General features: G+C 36.9%; 1 long non-coding RNA gene across 1 annotated transcript in view; it reads right to left on the bottom strand.

Moving 5' to 3' along the window:
• LOC107589989 (uncharacterized) overlaps positions 1-17,279 on the bottom strand; it is a 20,313-nt gene extending 3,034 nt beyond the window's left edge. Inside the window, exons 1-2 of the long non-coding RNA XR_001609730.1 lie at positions 17,267-17,279; positions 9,283-9,287 (exon numbers count right to left, since the gene is read on the bottom strand). This is a non-coding gene — a long non-coding RNA (uncharacterized lncRNA). The remainder of the gene's footprint in view (positions 1-9,282; positions 9,288-17,266) is intronic.
• Between the last annotated feature and the right edge of the window lie 1,288 nt (positions 17,280-18,567).

Here is an 18,567-nt window from a genome sequence, read left to right as displayed (position 1 = left end):
TGTGACTTGACTTGGTTCATGAAGATAAGCTGTGACTTGACTTACCTCATGACGATCAACTGTGACTTAACTGGACTCTGGAAGATCAGCTATGACTTGACTGGACTCAGGAAGATCAGCTGTGACTTGACTTGTCTCACGACGATCAACTGGGATTTGACTTGATTCATGACGATCAACTGTGACTTGACTCATGAAGAACAGCTGTGACTTGACTTGGTTCATGAAGATAAGCTGTGACTTGACTTGGTTCATGAAGATCAACTTTCACATAACGGGGAGCTGTTGTGTCCGCCATTTTGCGATCAGGCTCATCTGTGGCCACCATTTTGTAAGCGTAATCTAGTGCGGGGGCCATTACACGAGTGAGTAAGGGGTCGCGATCCTCCGCGATACCCACAGTGAATAGAGAGCCAACAGTCAACAAAGCAAATTCCAAAAAACTCAATCTCAACTCAAACTCAGTGACAAACGTGGACTTGTGAACGAGGTTGATTAAGGCCATCACAAAAAAACTCTATCAAAAGACAGTCTGGTAGATCCGAATAGTGTGCTATGGCCAAAAATTTGCGAACATAGTTCTCTAGCGATCGCGGACCATGTCTAAAGGCTAACAAAATCCTTGCCGTGTCCATACCTGGCCAATGTTCCTCTGAAAAGCTGCTGGATCCTTGCGCGGCCGAGTATTCTGTAACGGGGCTGACGAGACTAGAGACGTGCGGATCCATGTGCAAGCTTTATTTCACAAGAGAAGTGGTCAAACACAGGCAGTGTCGAACAACAGCAAACAGGTATGGCACAGGCAAGACAAAGAATATTCCTTGGGCTAGCGTGGGTCTACGATCAGCGAACAGTATCCAGAGGGCTTGACAAGAGGGGTAATCCAGTAAACACAGGCAGAAGGTCAGGAAACAGACAACAAGGCAACACGGAAAGACTAGACCAGACTAAAACTAAAAATGGGAAAAGTTTTACGTCTCTAGTCTCGAAAAGTCTCGAAAAGGAATGGCTCAGTAATGTAACTATCGCTAGAGGAGAGATAAACGCTAAACAAAACTAGAGACTAAACAGAAACACGGAATGGCTCGGTAAAGCAGCTAACACTTGGGGAGTGCTAAATGCAGAACAATACTCGGCAGTGAAAGAGAGGAAGTCCATGGCTTATGTAGCATGTCTGATAGGATTCAGCTGTGTGTGTGTGTGTGTGTGTGATCAGTGCATTCAGCTGTGTGTGTGTAAACACTGCAATGGTTGATTGGAAATGCAGTCCAGGGGGATGTGTAACAGTCTGTGTGGTGTGAGATTCAATGTAATGGGAGAGCGGCCTCTGGTGGCAATCGGCTGGAAGGCCACAAACCGTATTCGTGACAAAAACAAACAAACAAACAAACACACTTTTTGATGTGTACAACTGCTTAGAAACTTTTGTTTTCATTTTACATACCATTTTACATATTCCCTTCCCCTACTCTGTAGGAAATCCAAAACTACCAACAAAAAAATGCATATTTATTTAATGTTAAGTTTATTTTGTTGTATATAAAGTTTCAAATGAGAACGTTTATCTAAATTTTTAAATTAGAATTCATTTAGATAGCATTTAAGATTTTTTGTGGTGAACCATTCATCAGTGTCTTCACAAATTAAATTGTTGATGACAGACAGTGATTAACCTAATTATTTTGTCTCTACATAAACAGAGTGCAAATCTCTGTTTATGTAGAGATGGGTGAACACAATCACCCAATTTTGTAAATGTGACACATTTTTCATTAAGCACCAAGTTTGCACGTGTCTAAAATTTAAAATGCTTACATTTACAAAATGAGCCTGCAATATCAGAAATAATGAATGAAGTAATGGTCCATGTTAAATACAAACATTAATTAAAAGAACATGTTTAATGAATAAAAAAAAACATACAAGAAAGCATTATTTAATTTAGTGTTATACATATGTTATCATATTCATATGGTTTGTTCTAATGTCACAAATCATAATCTCAAGTTTACTGCATTTTACACGATTCTTTGAATTCTTTTGTGTGGGTTTAAGAAGTTTACTCAAAAACTTTTTCACAACTTGTCCACCAAAATTACCCACAACCCAATCAGTTTATATGTGAAAAAATCTATTTATTCACAAACTTCTCACGAAACGACTGTTTGACAAACTACTCTGCGAACTATTCCTCCCACTGCTGCTTTCTGATGGTTTGGAGAACAATTACTCTGTCACCCCCTGTCATTTCACAGAATTATACACCGGCGAGCGCATCAAGTATAAAAGCCTCGTCCGTTTAGGGAGGAGTGGCCAGTCAGCAGGTTCACAGCCTACTCTGCACCAAGCACATCACTTTCTGTTGCTCATTCATTCATGCTTCTTTTTCCACTCCAACGTTCCAATAATTCCTGCCCCACTAAAAGCTGCACGGACATATTCGCTTACCCCAATAGGCCTATCTATGTAAACGATTTCGAAAAAGTTCAGTCGATTCACTCTTTATATCCTCGCCATGATATGTATTGTCATATCACCCAGGCCTAACATGCAGTAATGCTTTAAACACATTTGACAAGCTAGTTGATAAAAAACAACAACCGATTAACTATCAAAACTGATTGGCTAACACTACTCTGTGCTCTTTTCTTCTTTCATGTTAACTGAAGGCAAATCTGAATGATGCACTATTTTAACTTTAATCAACAAGTACAGTTGACCATGACATCCTCACCTTATCTTATTCCAGAAAAGTCACTCACCCATGCTGGATGGAGCTGTACAGCTGCAGCTCATGTAATGAATGTTGGGGGGAGGGTTTTTGAAAAGCTTGAATTTTTGGTTGTGTTGATTGTTATATGAACTGCATAGTTTGGGCTCTGATGTTCCAAGCTAAAAAGGAACTTACAGCAATAGCTGAGAGAATCAAATCAGCATTGCATCAGCAAATATGCATCGATACTCACACTTCCCTCATTATATTCCCAAAACATTCTCCCAAAATGCTCCCAAAACAAACGATTGCTCTGCTGGTGGTGGCAGTTCCGACATTTGGTGAACATAATGACGGATGTGACAGATTTGTCAGTAGCAGCCATTATGTTTTCTCTTTGAGATGTAGTTTGATATATGAAGTACAATGGATGCAAGACTTGAGAGCTTGGTGCTGCTGAGAATAACTCATGAAAGCTTGACTTCTTCTCTTCTGTGATGGTAAATTACTCTGACATGCTTTGTCCTCAGCTACACGCAGAAAAAGAAAAAATGTTTTTTTACGACATGTTTTTCCAAGTAAATCCTGACACAAATCCACTTATGTATATGATTTAACTGTGACTCACTTATGTGATTTAAATGATCTTAAATGATCATTTCAATCCAATGCATATACCTGGGCTGGTGTTTTGAGTCAGAAATTTGGAGCGGAGAACCTGCGAGGAGATGCAATAAGCTGCTGCGCATTATGACGAATGATTTTGACAAACATTGGAGATCCTGACAATTGATTGTTCTGCGCATGATACCGCATGTCACAGGCATGTCCTCATTAACGGCCACACATCAGGTGATTTCACTGGGACCAGAAGGGGAATGCCATGTTATCACATCCAGAGTGTCATGTCATGTTATATTTGCCACGGCTTGTCACAACAGTGGCGGTGCAGCGCTTGTGATGGTGTTTATAACGGTATGAGTTTGCAAACAAGCGCCTGTCAGAAAACTTCAACATCCCGCATGGCTTATCTGTGGTGAATTGTGGGATATGTAGAAGATGTAGGCTACAAGGTGGAGAGTTGGATAGAAGGTTAAGATTCTTCATTTACACCATTACACATTTCGTAGCTTTCAGCATGCTAATTATTTCACAACCGCCTATTTTTCAATGCTAATTGATATTTATCAATGTCTTAGATATGGAAAGTGAGATATTTATATTCATAGCACAGGCTAGTTAGCAGTTCTTTTATAAATGAAGAATAAATTGTTAGAAAAGTTCGGGAAAGAGAAAAAAAAAGTAAAAAGAAAAAAATTTAAGAATACTATACAGCTGTAACTATTTCAGTATTTCAAGCTCAAGTTCACAAACTTTCCCAATTTTGTGTAATATTTTCTCATCTTTTAGATTTGACATTTCTTCAGTATCGGTCGGATTTATCAATTTAATTTAATTTAATTTAATTTAAATTAATTTAATTATGTAAAAATAAATTTTATAATTTAAATAATAAATAGAATTTAATAATAAATTAATGAAATACCAATTGATAGAATTTAGTTTTGTATAGAAATTCATGTCTGCACAATTTAAATGTTTACAAACCTACTTTCAAGAATTTAACCATAAGCTTTTAGATCTGAAAGCCTTCATTTCAGTAAAGAGAAAAGTTAAAGACTTCTTTAAAAGACTACTATGGTAACCTGTTTAATTCACTCATCTGTAACCATTTCAGTGTTTCAAGCTCAAGTTCACAAACTGTCCCAATTTTGTGCAATATTTTATCACTCTTAAGATTTTACATTTCTTCATTTTCGGTCATATTTAACTATTAAGAATAACAATTATTTCATTTTATTTTATTTTAAATGTAAAATTAATGTAATTAATTAACTAATAAATATAATTAAATGCCTATCAATAGAATTTAGTTTTGTATAGAAATTAATGTCAGCACAATTTATATTTGTTTACAAAACTGCTTTCATAAATTTTACCATGTAAGCCTTTAGATCTGAAAGTCTTTTTGAGAAACTGCATAACATAAACATAAATGACCTGCATCCAGCCTATTCAGATTATACATCAAATAATAATGCCTTCATAACTTAATAAAAAGTGCCACAGTCACATTTGATTTATTTTGCTGCATTTGATGAAAAGCACAAATATGTAATTCTGCAATGGAGAGTGCATTTAAAATAACATTGACTCATTAATATTTGAATTATGCACTCAGAGGTAATTTTCCTCATTTTTGTCTATTGGAAGATGACTCTTTACTCTCTAAAGTTCAACATACAGCTTAGTAGAATTTGAGAATTTGACATTATAAAGTGTTGAGGTTAATTGCTCCAGTAAAACATTCTATTAGGTTATCCGTTTGTCATCACACCAATGTTTTTTTGATCTAAAAATATTGCACCAGATATTGAGTCTGTTATGATTAAATATTGATGCCCAATTTAGTCTGGGTTACTCTCCCTGTCTCCAGTGCTTCTGGAGAATAGCAGTATTGAGTTCAATAAAAGGAGATTGTTGGCGAGGTGTGCCGGAGCATAGAAAGGTCACAAGGTCAAGTTCACTGAGGGGGTGGGAAAAATGAGCGTGCTGAAGGGTTCTAGTACTGGATATTAACTTGTGGAAGGCCTGCACGTATAAATGTAAAAACAAAAAGAAAACCATTTACTCACTGGACATCATAAAGAAAATGGACACAAGATATTTCACAAAAACATGACAGAAGGCAAGTGATTTGTGAGGGTAAAGAGCGATTTTTTCATTTTTTTTTTCCCTTGATTGATGGTTATGTGAACAAACTGTTTGTTAGTAGCAATAATATATTCAACAAATTTAAAGGAATATTTCACCCAGAAATGAAAATTTGCAGAAAATGTATTCACCCTCAGGCCATCCAAGATGTAGATGAGTGTGGTTCTTAATCGGAACAGCTTTGGAGAAATTTAGCATTACATCACTTGCTCACCAGTGGATCCTCTTAGTGAATGGGTGCCGTCAGAATGAGAGTCAAAACAGCTGATAAAAACATCACAATAATCCACAAGTAATCCACATGACTCCAATCCATCATTTAATCTCTAGAGAAGTGAAAAGCTATGTGTTTGTAATTAACAAATCCATCAATATGACGTTTTTAACTTCAAACCATTTTCTTCAATCCATAATATTGCTTTCTCCAGTGAAAAAGTCATCTCGTCTGAATCAGGAGAGAAATATGCACAGATCAAGCACTGTTTATAAGTGAAAATAGTCCAAAACATTTCTAAACAAATATTTTTATATTTTTATCATCTGTTTTGACTCTCATTTTGATGGCACCCATTCACTAAGAGGATCCATTGGTGAGCAAGTGATCAAAATCTGATCCAACGAAGAAACAAACTAAATTACATCTTGGTTTGCCTGAGGATAAGTACATTTTCAGCAAATTTAAATTTTTTGGTGAACTTTTCCTTTAATGGCACATTTTTACAACCCTGTCATTATTTTTTGCTGGTGACTTCCGCTCAGGAGGAATACTCTATTTGATATGGCTAAGTGAGGAATGTGTCTGGTGCTGGAGGACTTTGACACGTGAAGTGCACAGAGGGGTGCATGTCATGACAGCTCAGAGTGACTATATACCCACAGGCAGCTGCGCACACATGCCTTTATTGATGCCAGTGGTAAGGGTACTGGGAACACATCACTAATATGTGGAGTTATCTTCTGGAGAGAATTGGTGGAAGGTAAAAACATATCAAATTTTCCACACAGCAGTCCAGGAATGAGTGTGTGTGTGTGTGTGAATATTCTAGCAGCAGATGCTGCAGGCTTTGATGAAGTCATTGAGAGTCATGAACCCTTAAGACTGATGCATCACTCTGACAAAGTACTGTTGTGACTGAAGAAACATTCAGTTCTTTCTTTCTTTCTTTCCACTTGTTTTTGTTCCTTAGTTCCATCCATCCATCCATCTACCTTTCCTTCCTTGTTTTCTTTATTTGCTCCATCCATACATCCATCCTTTGTTTTTTGTTCCATTCATCCTTGCTTCCCTCTTTCCTTCCATCCATCTACACACATTTCCTCTGAGTTTTCTTTTTCATCCATCCATCCATCCATCCATCCACCTTTCCTTCCTTGTTTTCTTTTTTGTTTCATTCATTCATTCATTTATCCATCTTTCCTTCCATGTTTTCTTTATTGTTCCATCCATCCATCTTTTCTATTTTTTCCTTTGTTTTTGGTTCCATCTATGCTTTCTTCCATCCATCCATCCATCCATCCATCTTTGTTTTCTTTTTTTCCCATCCATTCTTCTATCTTTCCTTTGTTGTTTCCTTTGTTTTTGGTTCCATCTATGCTTTCTTCCCTCTTTCCACCCATCCATCTATCCATCCATCCATCCATCCATCCATCCATCCATCCATCCATCCATCCATCTATCTATCCACTTTTCCTTTATTGTTTTCTTTGTTTTTGGTTCTATCTATGTTTTCTTCCCTCTTTCCATCCATTTGCCCGCCTATCTATAATCCATCCAAATATACTTTCTTTCTTCCTTTGTTTTTGTTCCATTTATCCTTTCTTTTTCCCTCTTTCCACTCAGCTTTCCTTCATGGCTTCCTTCCTTCTCTTTTCCATCCATCCATCCATCTTTTTTTTCCTTTTTCTGTTCATCCATTATTCCTTCCAGGGGCAGGGGGTTTGTGACATGACATTGACAGAAGAAATCGCAGCAGGAATAGTGTTAAGTCATCAAATATAGGAAAGAGAATATCATATTATGCTGACAGTAATGGACCGGATGGAACAATCACAGTTGATTATTCTTGAGATTGCCGGGGTAGATTTCCATTTGTATCTTAGGTTCCAATGAGTGCGAAGTGTGAACATTTGAATAGTTTGAATTTTGAGATTTGAGACTGAAATTCTTACCATAAAAATTATCTTTGCTGTTCACTTAGATTTGTTCAATTCACATTTGCACATATTATTTTCTTCAAATTTGCTAAATATGAAACCAAATTGATTTCAGCAGGAAGCGTGGAATGGCACGGAATAGTCTATTGTTTTAAAACCCTCTCTTACCACTGTATCTAAAGCAGAGCTGATGGCCTTTTCAGGGAAAAGACATGTGTCAAAGTATTTGACACGGAAGCCTGTAAGTCTCGTCAGCCTTCATTTGCAGTCCGAGGGTGCCGCACACTTATGCAGTAGAGTGAAATCCCTTATCTGCAGACTGGTTCAAGGTTCAGTGGCATTGATGACGGCTCATGACAATCCAGAGGGGACCAAAGGAAAATGATAGATGATTTAAAAAGAAATGGGAGATGTGAATCTACATGAAAGAGTGAATCACGGTAACATTACTCATGTATAAATTAGAAGTCGTTAGCTGGAATTGCTTTTGAGACTCTATAGCCAAATTAATTTTAAGCACAGGTATTACTAAGCCTTGATGTGGGTAGAATGTCATGCGTTTTTAATCTTAGTCAGATTTTAAAAGAGGCTGCTTAGGGCAGTGCGAATGGTGAAATTACTTATAAACTTTCATCTTTTTAATAAAAAAAAACAATATTTAAAATTTGAATGTACTAGTTTCATGGTATGAATGTAAATGGTATGATAGAGGCTTCTTTGTCTACATTATAGATACATTAATCAATTTGTGTTGCTTTAGCTGAATTCCAAATACTGTTTTGGATTGATTATTTTGTAATTTGAAATCTCTAGTTTATAATGAATTATTAAAAACATGTTCATTATTAACCAGATTTCAATGCTTCTCTCAATTCATGCATAACATTTAATCTCAGTTATTCGAAAGCTCGGCCTGATTTCTCCTCAGCATTCACTTCAAACCACAAGAAAACTAACAAACAGTCATTGATGTTGCAACCTATATTTCAGATTCGTCAAGGGTAGAAATGCAAAGTGTTATTTTATTTTTGTCTCAAAGTTTAAGAACTTTTATCTAGAGGCAAACTTTCTGATATCAAGGACACTTCTCAGATATCATTCTACCTGTCCAACTGTCAGAATATTTTACAGGTTTTTTCTCTTCAAATGTTTCGCCGTGATTTTACTGATGTGCAGCATCACTGAGTCAGCCCCTGAATTATCACCACTAAAAAACTGCGTGAGATAGTTTGCTTAAAAATAAAATCTGCTCAACTACCAACAACTGTGAATGAATTTTAAATAAATTAATTTTGGTAAGGCCTTGATGTTATGTGGCATTCATACAGCATCTAAAATAACACTCAGAATTTCCATTAAAAGATTAATTTCAATAGTATTTTCACTTTGTTATTGGTAAACGATGTGCACTGGTCCATCAGTGATCATTCACAGAATCTTTGATTCTTACAGTAGCTGCATTTCCATTACAGATTTGCACAAAACTTTAGCGATATTTTATAATATCTTCTTACAGTGCATTTCCATTACAGATTTGCACAAAACTTTAGCGATATTTTATAATATCTTCTTACAGTAGCTGCATTTCCATTACAGATTTGCACAAAACTTTAGCGATATTTTATAAATGTCAAAAAAACAACAACTAACCGATGCGACTAAAACGTAATTTTTTCCTCTTGTGATAAGTCATGGCGATGGCTGTAGGTTTACGTATATTGCCGCACTAGCTCTTATTTTGAATCAAAGGAGACGTAGGTGTGTGTCTTTCGTAAAGAAGCCACTTCTGGGACGCTTCTGAAACGTGCTGCGGCGCAGCTGGTATAAACACAAGCATTGACTATAGTGGCCGCATCGGTGTCGTAATGCGCCACAGGCGTGTGCAGTGAAAATTATCCACATTAATGGCACGTATGAGGTGTTTCTTGGAGGTTATAGTACATTAAAGAATCATGTGACTTTTACTTATGCCAGGTAACCTGTAAATGTGAAAAAAACTGTTTCCATTGCAGTTTTGCAAAATAATTTTAATAAATCCTTTTTCGAATTGGCTGAAAAACCATCTCATGCGAATGTAAAAACTTTTTTGCGATATATGGGAGCTTTTGCGAAATTGACATGTTTCCATTGGGCATATTTTCTATTCCCAATTTCAATTTGCACAATTTGAAGGGTAATGGAAACACAGCTATTGATGTGGTCCCTAACGGCACACCTTTGAGTCGCATCCATCAAAGACTGCTTCTACGAATGACTGCATCAAAGTGGGGCGACAAAGGCTATTCTATTTTGAAGGCTCCTTCAAATGCAGTCTCGAAATGTGTCCTTTATTTCCTGGGTCATGACGGATACAAGAATCGACCCTCCATGGCCCAGACTATCCCAGGATTCATTATATTGTACCAAGACGTTTTTTACAAATAGTTTTGACTTTTTATTATTTATATAAATTGACTAAGGTAAACAGGCTGTGAATTCTGTTTTGCAGTAAATTAAATTGCAGTAAAAATTACCTCAGGTGACATAATATTAATTTAATATAGACCTTATCAGCTAACCAATTGGTATGTTGTTAAAAAACTGTACAGTCCATTGAACACACTGTACATTTATCCCTCACAGCCTCGTTTTCATTTCTGTCAAAAAACTTGGCGCTACCCTGACTATGGTCTACAGGTGCAGTGTTCTGTTGCTATAGTTTAATTGTTTTGTGCACTGTATTTTTTTATTAGCGTAATTTTCAGGTAAACATTTTTAAATAATTTGAACTTCAATATTTCATGTCCACTTATTTATTTATTTAACGAGCAGACATCTAATAAGCGGAGTAATGTGGAATCAGATGGTAATTATTGCAAAATAATCCCCTTCTGTGTGATACTCGATCACTCTGTGGGGGTTTATTTTGCAATAATGACTGGCTGACTGTAGGCCTACAGTATGAAATCACTTTAATGTCTCTCATGGTGTATTGTTTTATCTGACATGATCAGGAATTCTTGTTCAGGACCAAGGAGTCGTATAATTGCTTTTCTATGTAAACGTGGAACATGTTTAACTGTTGGGCTTGCATATCACACGACACGTTGTTCTAAAACAGGTGAACAGACATTCCCTATTTTAGTGTCCTTTCCCCAAAAATGTCCCTGTGTTACAGCATGTTCAAAACAGCCCGCAACCTGACCAACTGACCAACATAGCCTGCTGGCCACCAGAGCAATCGAGTAGTGATTATTTTCTACAGTGATTATTACTATGTCATGCAATGCATGAGTCATACGAAGTAATTTTTTCCCTATAGACAATACCAAGTGTAATCTCAATATTATTTTGACCCTTGCATTAGGAAATGTTCCCATTGCAGATATCTGTCCACCTTGTTCTAAAAACACGGTGCTATAATGTTAAAATAAATTGTAAATGTTAAAAAGTTTAACAACATTAAAAGTTAAAACAAGTTATCTAGAAAACGCAACTCTAGACCTTGCACTTTTTATCCCATTTCACTATATGCGTCTTGCATTTTAAGTGCAAAAACGTGTTCTGTGAGAATGGCCCCAAAAAAGACTTCATTACAGTATCCCTGGAGTAGGGGTTATGTGTCTTTATCAAGGGCACAATGGTTGTACAGCACCACTATTTGGGTTGAAATTTGGCTTTGAAAAATCATCAAAATTGTGAGCCAGATGAGGGATGGATAGATGGGTGAGTTTAGGACTCAAGGGATCTGGTTTGGTGATGTTGGGAAGGTGAGGTTAGGCATGGGTTCAAGGGTTCAAAGTCAGTGAGAGTGGGCTTAATCTGATGGGAGTTCATCCAGGCAGGAGAACCATGCTGGGATTCATAGAGCTAGTCTTAAACCATATGGGACTTGAGACAGATTGCAGATAGATCCTTGTTGTAGTGTTTTAATGGTCTCTGTCGTGCAGTACAGGTTCAAAGACATTTGGTATATAGCCTACAGGACCAGGTACAGGCTAATTGTCAGGAGGAACAACAATGTTTCATTTGTTCAAAAGCTATTGAAAGAAAATAATTCACACCATGTTAGAAGCAAACACTGTTATTTCAGGTATTTATGCAGGCATGTAGGTTTCTGGCTTATTTATTAAAAAAACTACCTGAAAAGTCACCTTATGCAAAACAAGGCACTTAGCGAACCCAGAAAATGGCTACAGCTTTTAAACTCAGAACAGCTTTCCTGCTAATTGAAACATATTGCTTTGGAGTTTGTGGGCAAAAGGCTTTCCCAGAAATTTTAAGCTGCTTTGAGAACTATTTTAGGAACAAAACAGATATTATTTGTGGTGTAAATTATGACTCCCCTTCACTCTTGTAACTCGTATTTATTAAAATGCATGCTCCAGAATCAGATATTGAAATGCATGTGGTCTATTGGAAACCACATTGCTAATATTTTTACTGCTGCCACCTTTTAAGTTGATGGTTGTTAGCATGAGCAAATGGACGTATTGATTTACGTAAAGGCTGCCTCGGCAGGGTCATAGGGTAACAGGCTGATCAGAATTCTGTGGTTTCGGCTTCTACATCTTGCATATAAGCATTTGGGCTGAAAGATGTCTGGAACAGAGATCTATATATACAGAATTTTATGGAATTTTTACGGTGGCCGAGAGAGCTCAACGCACTGCAAATAGAAAAAACACCTGCAAATTAAGAAAACAACTTCATCAATTTGACAACACACGCGCTGCAAATGGTCACAACACAACCAAATAAAGAAACGTGCTGCAAATAAAATTCTTTATTTGGTTGTGTTGTGAGCATTTGCAGTGTGTTTCTCTATTTGGTTGTGTTGTGAGCAATTGCAGTGCGTGTGTTGTCAAACTAACGAAGATGTTTTCTTGATTTGCTGGTGCTTTTTCTATTTGCAAGTGTTTTCTGAAGTTGCAGCGCGTTGAGCTCTCTCGGCCGCCGTACATTTTGCCTTGTTAGAAGCACTTATTCTCACACTGAAGGGGAAAGCAACTATATAGAGTGGGTGTGGCTTCATTATTGTGTCCATAAGTGATGTCAAAATGGGAGGAGTTTCCCCATTATATTGAGATGTAGAGTAGAAGTGTAAGCTTTTAATTTACTTGTAGTTTTCTGGGTCCTGATGTATGGTGTAATAGAAATTCAACAAACTAAACGAAATTTGCTAAATGTAATTATTTCATATAATTAATCTATTTTCTGTTCGAAAGTATTTTAAAATATAATTTATTTCTGTGATTCATTTCAGCATTATTACTCCAGTTGTCTTCTTATTATTTATCAATCAGAAAATTAATGACATTTATTTAGTGAGGATTAATTAAATTAATTTAAACATAATTGTAACGGGGCTGACAAGACGCGAGACGTGTGGATCCATCTGCAAGCTTTTATTAAAGAGACGTGGTATAACAGGCAGGGTCGAACAATGGCAAACAGGTATATGGCGGGCAAAAACACAAGAATAGTCCCAGGGCTAGCGTAGGGCACCGATCTGCAGACAGAATCACAGGGGCGAGACGAGAGGGAAAAATCCAGGAAAACAGGCAAAGATCAGAAACCGCAAAAACAGGCAAGGCAAAACAAGGAAAACACGGAGACTCGGAAAGGGGTACAGGCTAAACAATACTAAGCCGAGAATGGCAGTTTGAGTGGGTGTTACATAGTGAGTGAGGTGATAAGAAACAGCTGTGTGCAATGAGTGCAATCAGTGCAGTGTGCAAACTGTGCAATGAATGATGGGATATGTAGTCCGGGGTGCTATGCAACAGTTTGTGTTGTGCGAGAGTCAATGTAAAGGAAAGAGTGACCTCTGGTGGTGAATGAACGGAAGTCCATGGACCGAATTCGTGACAATTATATTAAAGACATATGATATTTCAAAAGATTTCTATTTAAAATAAATGTTGTTCTTTTGAATTTTCTATTCATAAAAAAATCCTGGAAAAAAAATGTGCATGGTTTCCACCAAAATATTAGGCAGTAATAATAAAAAACTCGTAATAATTATAATAATAATAATATGTACCATTATTAATAGCGGAGCATCAAATCAACATACTGAAATGACTTACTACACACACACACACACACACACACACACACACACACACGCACATTATTTATAAAATGTTCACATAAGCTATTAACAAAAACTTAACTCCAGTTTATGTATACAGTCCCAAAATTGATCAATAATAGCTAAAATACCAGCATTCAAATAGTTTTGAAAAGCCTCTTATACTTAAAACATCAGTTTTGGAGTGAAATATCTATGTGCAGTATTCAAGTTGAGCAGACACCAACTTTTTCTAAAATTTTAGACATAAAAGGAAGATTTGAGATGGGTCTGTAATTAGCCAGTTCACTAGGATCTAGTTGTGGTTTCTTAATAAGAGGCTTAATGGACTTAACACCATAAGTACTTTTTGCAAGTTCACAGTTGACGCCTTATCAGTGGCTGACTGGCAAACTTTACAGTTCACAAATGCTCTGTGTTAAAAAGGATGCTGATAAAATCAGTGCTTTCCCATTTACCAAAATTTAATAAATCACTTTAAATAAGAATTAAGAAAATTAGGTTGCCCCACAATCTCTTGATTTGCTATTGGCCTTAACAGATGCTGCAGACACACTGAATAAATCCAGTAGATGAAGCATTCTGTTTCTGTTTATGCTTTCTGGCTTTCTGAACACTCCGGTCCCTGTGTAACTGCCTTGGAGGCCCTACATGAAAAGACACGACAGAAAAAAACAGCACAGGTTTAATCTCATTGGCGCAAATGCTCCTTACTCTTGCATCTGGGATTATCATCACTGGTCTGAGAACAATGGAATTTCATGGAAGCTTAAATTTCAGCACATTGGATGGCTCTTTATCCCATTGAGACGAAATGTTTAAATGATGCTTTCACAGGGGAGTGATGCTCTCCATGTTTACAAGAGTGTAAAACAGCTCCCCTGGTTGTGCTGACATTCTCACACAAACAATAAAGCGATTATGCTTTTTTTAAATATATATTTCATTTAGTACTATCTTGGCGCTTCACCTTCTGAGACATATTTGTGATGTGTCATGGTAATATTTGGGTCAATAACATCATGTTAATTTCATTTATTAAAAAATCCATTAAAATGACTGAAAATGCATACAATGATTTGAACACCATGTATTTAATTTCTGTATTAAATTAATTTTTATAATCTTTTGGGAGGCAAGAAGAAAAAGCATAATTAAGCAAATGAAAAAAAAGAAGAAGAACAACAACAACAACAAAAAAAAAACTTAAGTAGTTAAAATATAATATTTTAACAAAACAGCTTATCAATATTCGAAATACTCTGGAACAAAAATCATAAATGAAGACTCTGATGTCTGTCTGCGAGGTCAATACATGTTTTAAAATATCCACCTTTTTAAGACAGGCAAGGTTAGTTCAGGTTGTAAACTGTCATGTGGTTTGATTCCATAAAAATGTAATGTTTATGATTTTAGAATTCTTTATATTTGTAAAAAAAAAATGCTTTTCACCTTGAAAACTAATAATGTCTATACTAAGATGTATAAACTCCCAAGTATAAATATAATGTTCTCTGAAAAAAAAAATAGTAATAATCTGTCAAACTAGGGCACAATTTAATGTATTAATATAATGGAATTTTCAGTTTGGAATATTTACAGACGTTTCATTTTGAATTTTACACTTCATCGCATTGTGTTTTAGGGTTATAGGGTTTTACCTAAATGAATTAAATGTTGTTTATTCATGCCTGAATGATATTACATCAGGTGTATTTGTTGCAGGGTGGATCCAACAACACGATCCCATGAGGTGTTAAGGAGAAAAGTCCGGTCCAACAGCAATCACAGCGTGGCCATGCTGGACATCAACTCAGATTTCATGCTTTATGTTGCAGAATGATTTGAAGGACAGCGATCGCCTTTGTTCTAGCCTGCACCTTTCAGTCTGATCAAAAGTTTGCAGCTTTTGATGTTTTAACCCTATCTTTTCTTTGAATAAATAACCTTCCTTTGAACCATATGGTGTCCTCTCTGTGCCGGGAGGGGACCGGGAGTGTTGCTACTCCCACCTGTGGTTTTAATTACGGCCTATGACGAGGTGAGTCAGCCTGGCAGAAACAGACGTATGGGAGCAGGACTACCGACCCCAGGTGTTTCTCCTTCCTCTGCGGGGATGAGGGAACCGCAAGGAAACAAAGCGTGACCTGACACCAAATGCATGTTTGCTATTCAGAATTATCATCGGTTTTTAAATGTTTTCCACTTGGCAAGAACCATGTCGCACCGTTTGGACACACTCTCAAGATCAAATTCATCTGGGGATGATTGATATTCTGTGTATGCGCTGTACCTCTCCAGCTCCTTTGCCGCAATGATCAGTGGATTGCCGCGAGACCTCTTGAGAAGAAGGGCCGAGCTGAGCACCCATCAAATTAAGTTGGCTTCTTTTGTACCGCCCTCGCTATACATGGCGTGATCCTTCTCTTTCCAACACCCCCTGCCCCTGGAGTTCACAGCTCGTCCGCAACCCCTCCTGTACTTCTCAACACTTCTTCTTTTTCAGCACTCTTGGTTCTCCAGACTTTTTTTCTCGTTCTCTTTATGCACAAATCCTGCTGAGTGTGTGGGTATTTCTGAACATAAGCTGAAAGCCAAACCCTGCAGGTCTGTGTCTTTCAGGACCGGCGCTCAGATCCAGTCTCGTGTTTGTTTCAATTCCATGCTGCATCTCTAGATTTGATTTTCTTTGTCGAGTTAAAAGCGAGACGGCAATTTTGTTGAAATTTGGGTGGATGCAAACGCGATCCATCGATCTCCTTGACATCTCTTCCTTAATATGCACTGGAGCATTCGAAATGAAGGAAAGTATCAAATGAAAGAAACATTGCTACCTTGAAACCATCTTCAAATGCTGTGCTTCTGAAGCTTATTAATTTCTTACCTGACATTGGTAATACTTTGAAAAGTCAGTTTTATTTTTCTGTAATGTATTCTGTGAGGATTCCTTTGAGGCTGTGGCTCCAGATTTTATTCCTGGTGAACGATTCATATGGCTGCTGTATGTCAGATGTACAGGAAGCCTGCAGGCTCTTCCCTGGAGAACTGATGCAGGCAGACAACATAAATGGGGTTGCACAAAAAAAACAACTTTGTTCTCTTGTGTCGAGTTGAGTTTTCAAATTAGCATTACTGTAGCTGTAATAAGTTAGGGTTTCTGCTAATAAAATTATTTTGGTTAAAATGAATGTGATCAGATAATATTTAGATAATATGACTTTTGCAACTGTAAGAATTTATAAATTCAGCAAATACATATGATGTGTCACATTTCTTTTTGGCAGTCTCTAGTTGTATTATTATTATTTTTTTAAAGCTGTGCTAATAATGCTTCAGCTACATTTAATTCAGTTGATATAATGTTTCTATCCCAGTTTGGGTCTTGGCACTGTTCTGCTGGCTTCAGAAACAGTATTTTGTTGCTTGATTCAGATTGATTGTTCTCCTCAAAATCTTCTCTTCATTTGGACACACACACACACACACACACACACACACACACACACCCACACACACACACACGCGCGCGCGCACACACACACACACACACACACAGATTTCAAAAAATACATATTTGGCAGAATGTTCATGCTGCTCATTTCCATACACTGAAAGTGAATTGTGACCAGTCGAGCTCCAAAAATGACTAACTAGCTAAAATTATAAAATTGACTAGGTAAATATATAAAAATTAATATATAGATAAGAATGAATAATTATAAATAAATACATAAATAAAAGTTGCTGGTACAGTTTCTTTGTTTGAACAACAGACTTAAAATGTTATTTATATATTATAATTATTATCATATATTATAATCATTAATTATTCAGTTCAAATCTTCCCCTCTGCTGTAGATTTGTAGGATTTCAGTATGTGCATATTACAATTGATCACACTGTGATTTTTTTTTTTTTTGCAAGACACACGAGTTGCAGTGATTTTTGCCATTATTTATGTCAACACTGGTGGTATCCAGTTTTTGAAATAGTAAATCTTATTTTCATTTTTATCACAAACTATCGTACTGAATGTCTTCAGAAAACTTATAACAGACTAGTAGTCTGGTAATAAAGTGAGTTACTCATGAATTTCTTCTCATTTCTAATTTCTTTCTTCTAATTTTTTGAGGAGCCTGACAGCCCTTGGTCACCATTCACTTTGATTACAGGGAAGGGATCAATGTGAACTTTCTGATAACGGCCTCCTTTTGTGTATCACGGAAGAAAGTCATTCGAGCTTGGAATGGCACAAAAGTGAGTACATCATGACATCATTTTCGTTTTTGCTATAAAAGATGGCAAAAGTGGCAGGATATCTTCTACAGACAGAGATAACTACTTCTCCAACCATTCTATACAGAAGAACAGCAGAATGATCCAGTATTGGCAAAGTTTCTCCATAATTACCTTTAATAACCCATCAGTCGGAACTGTAGTGTGAGTGTATTAATATTCATTACGTATTATGTGGGAGAGCAGTAGAGGATATAATAACAGCTAGCTCTCGCAGCCTCTGCGGTTCTGGTACAGGGCCTTTGTTGAATACGAACAACCCCATTCAAAGGTCATGTAAATGAGAGCATCGGTCTGGAGCTGGCAAGGACCTGCCAATGGAGGAGGAAAATAGTGTAATTGCCGCTTGTGAGACTGATTCCTGACATCCGGTCATACCTGAGTGGCTGTTTCTGTAGCTGAGACCCTTATTCCAATCATTGGCATTCTGTGGGTGGATTGTGGAAGAGAGTTGGGTGCTCTGAAGCACATAGAGACATGTCATAGGAGACTTGTGGCTGTTCCTATCAGACATGTGTCACAGTGTAAAAGCGCTCTTTGTCACTCAACACAA

This window comes from Sinocyclocheilus grahami, unplaced genomic scaffold (assembly GCF_001515645.1).
Source record: "Sinocyclocheilus grahami isolate Dianchi unplaced genomic scaffold, SAMN03320097.WGS_v1.1 scaffold122.1, whole genome shotgun sequence".
NCBI lineage: Eukaryota > Metazoa > Chordata > Actinopteri > Cypriniformes > Cyprinidae > Sinocyclocheilus > Sinocyclocheilus grahami.
This window is presented reverse-complemented; position numbering and strand designations above follow the sequence as displayed.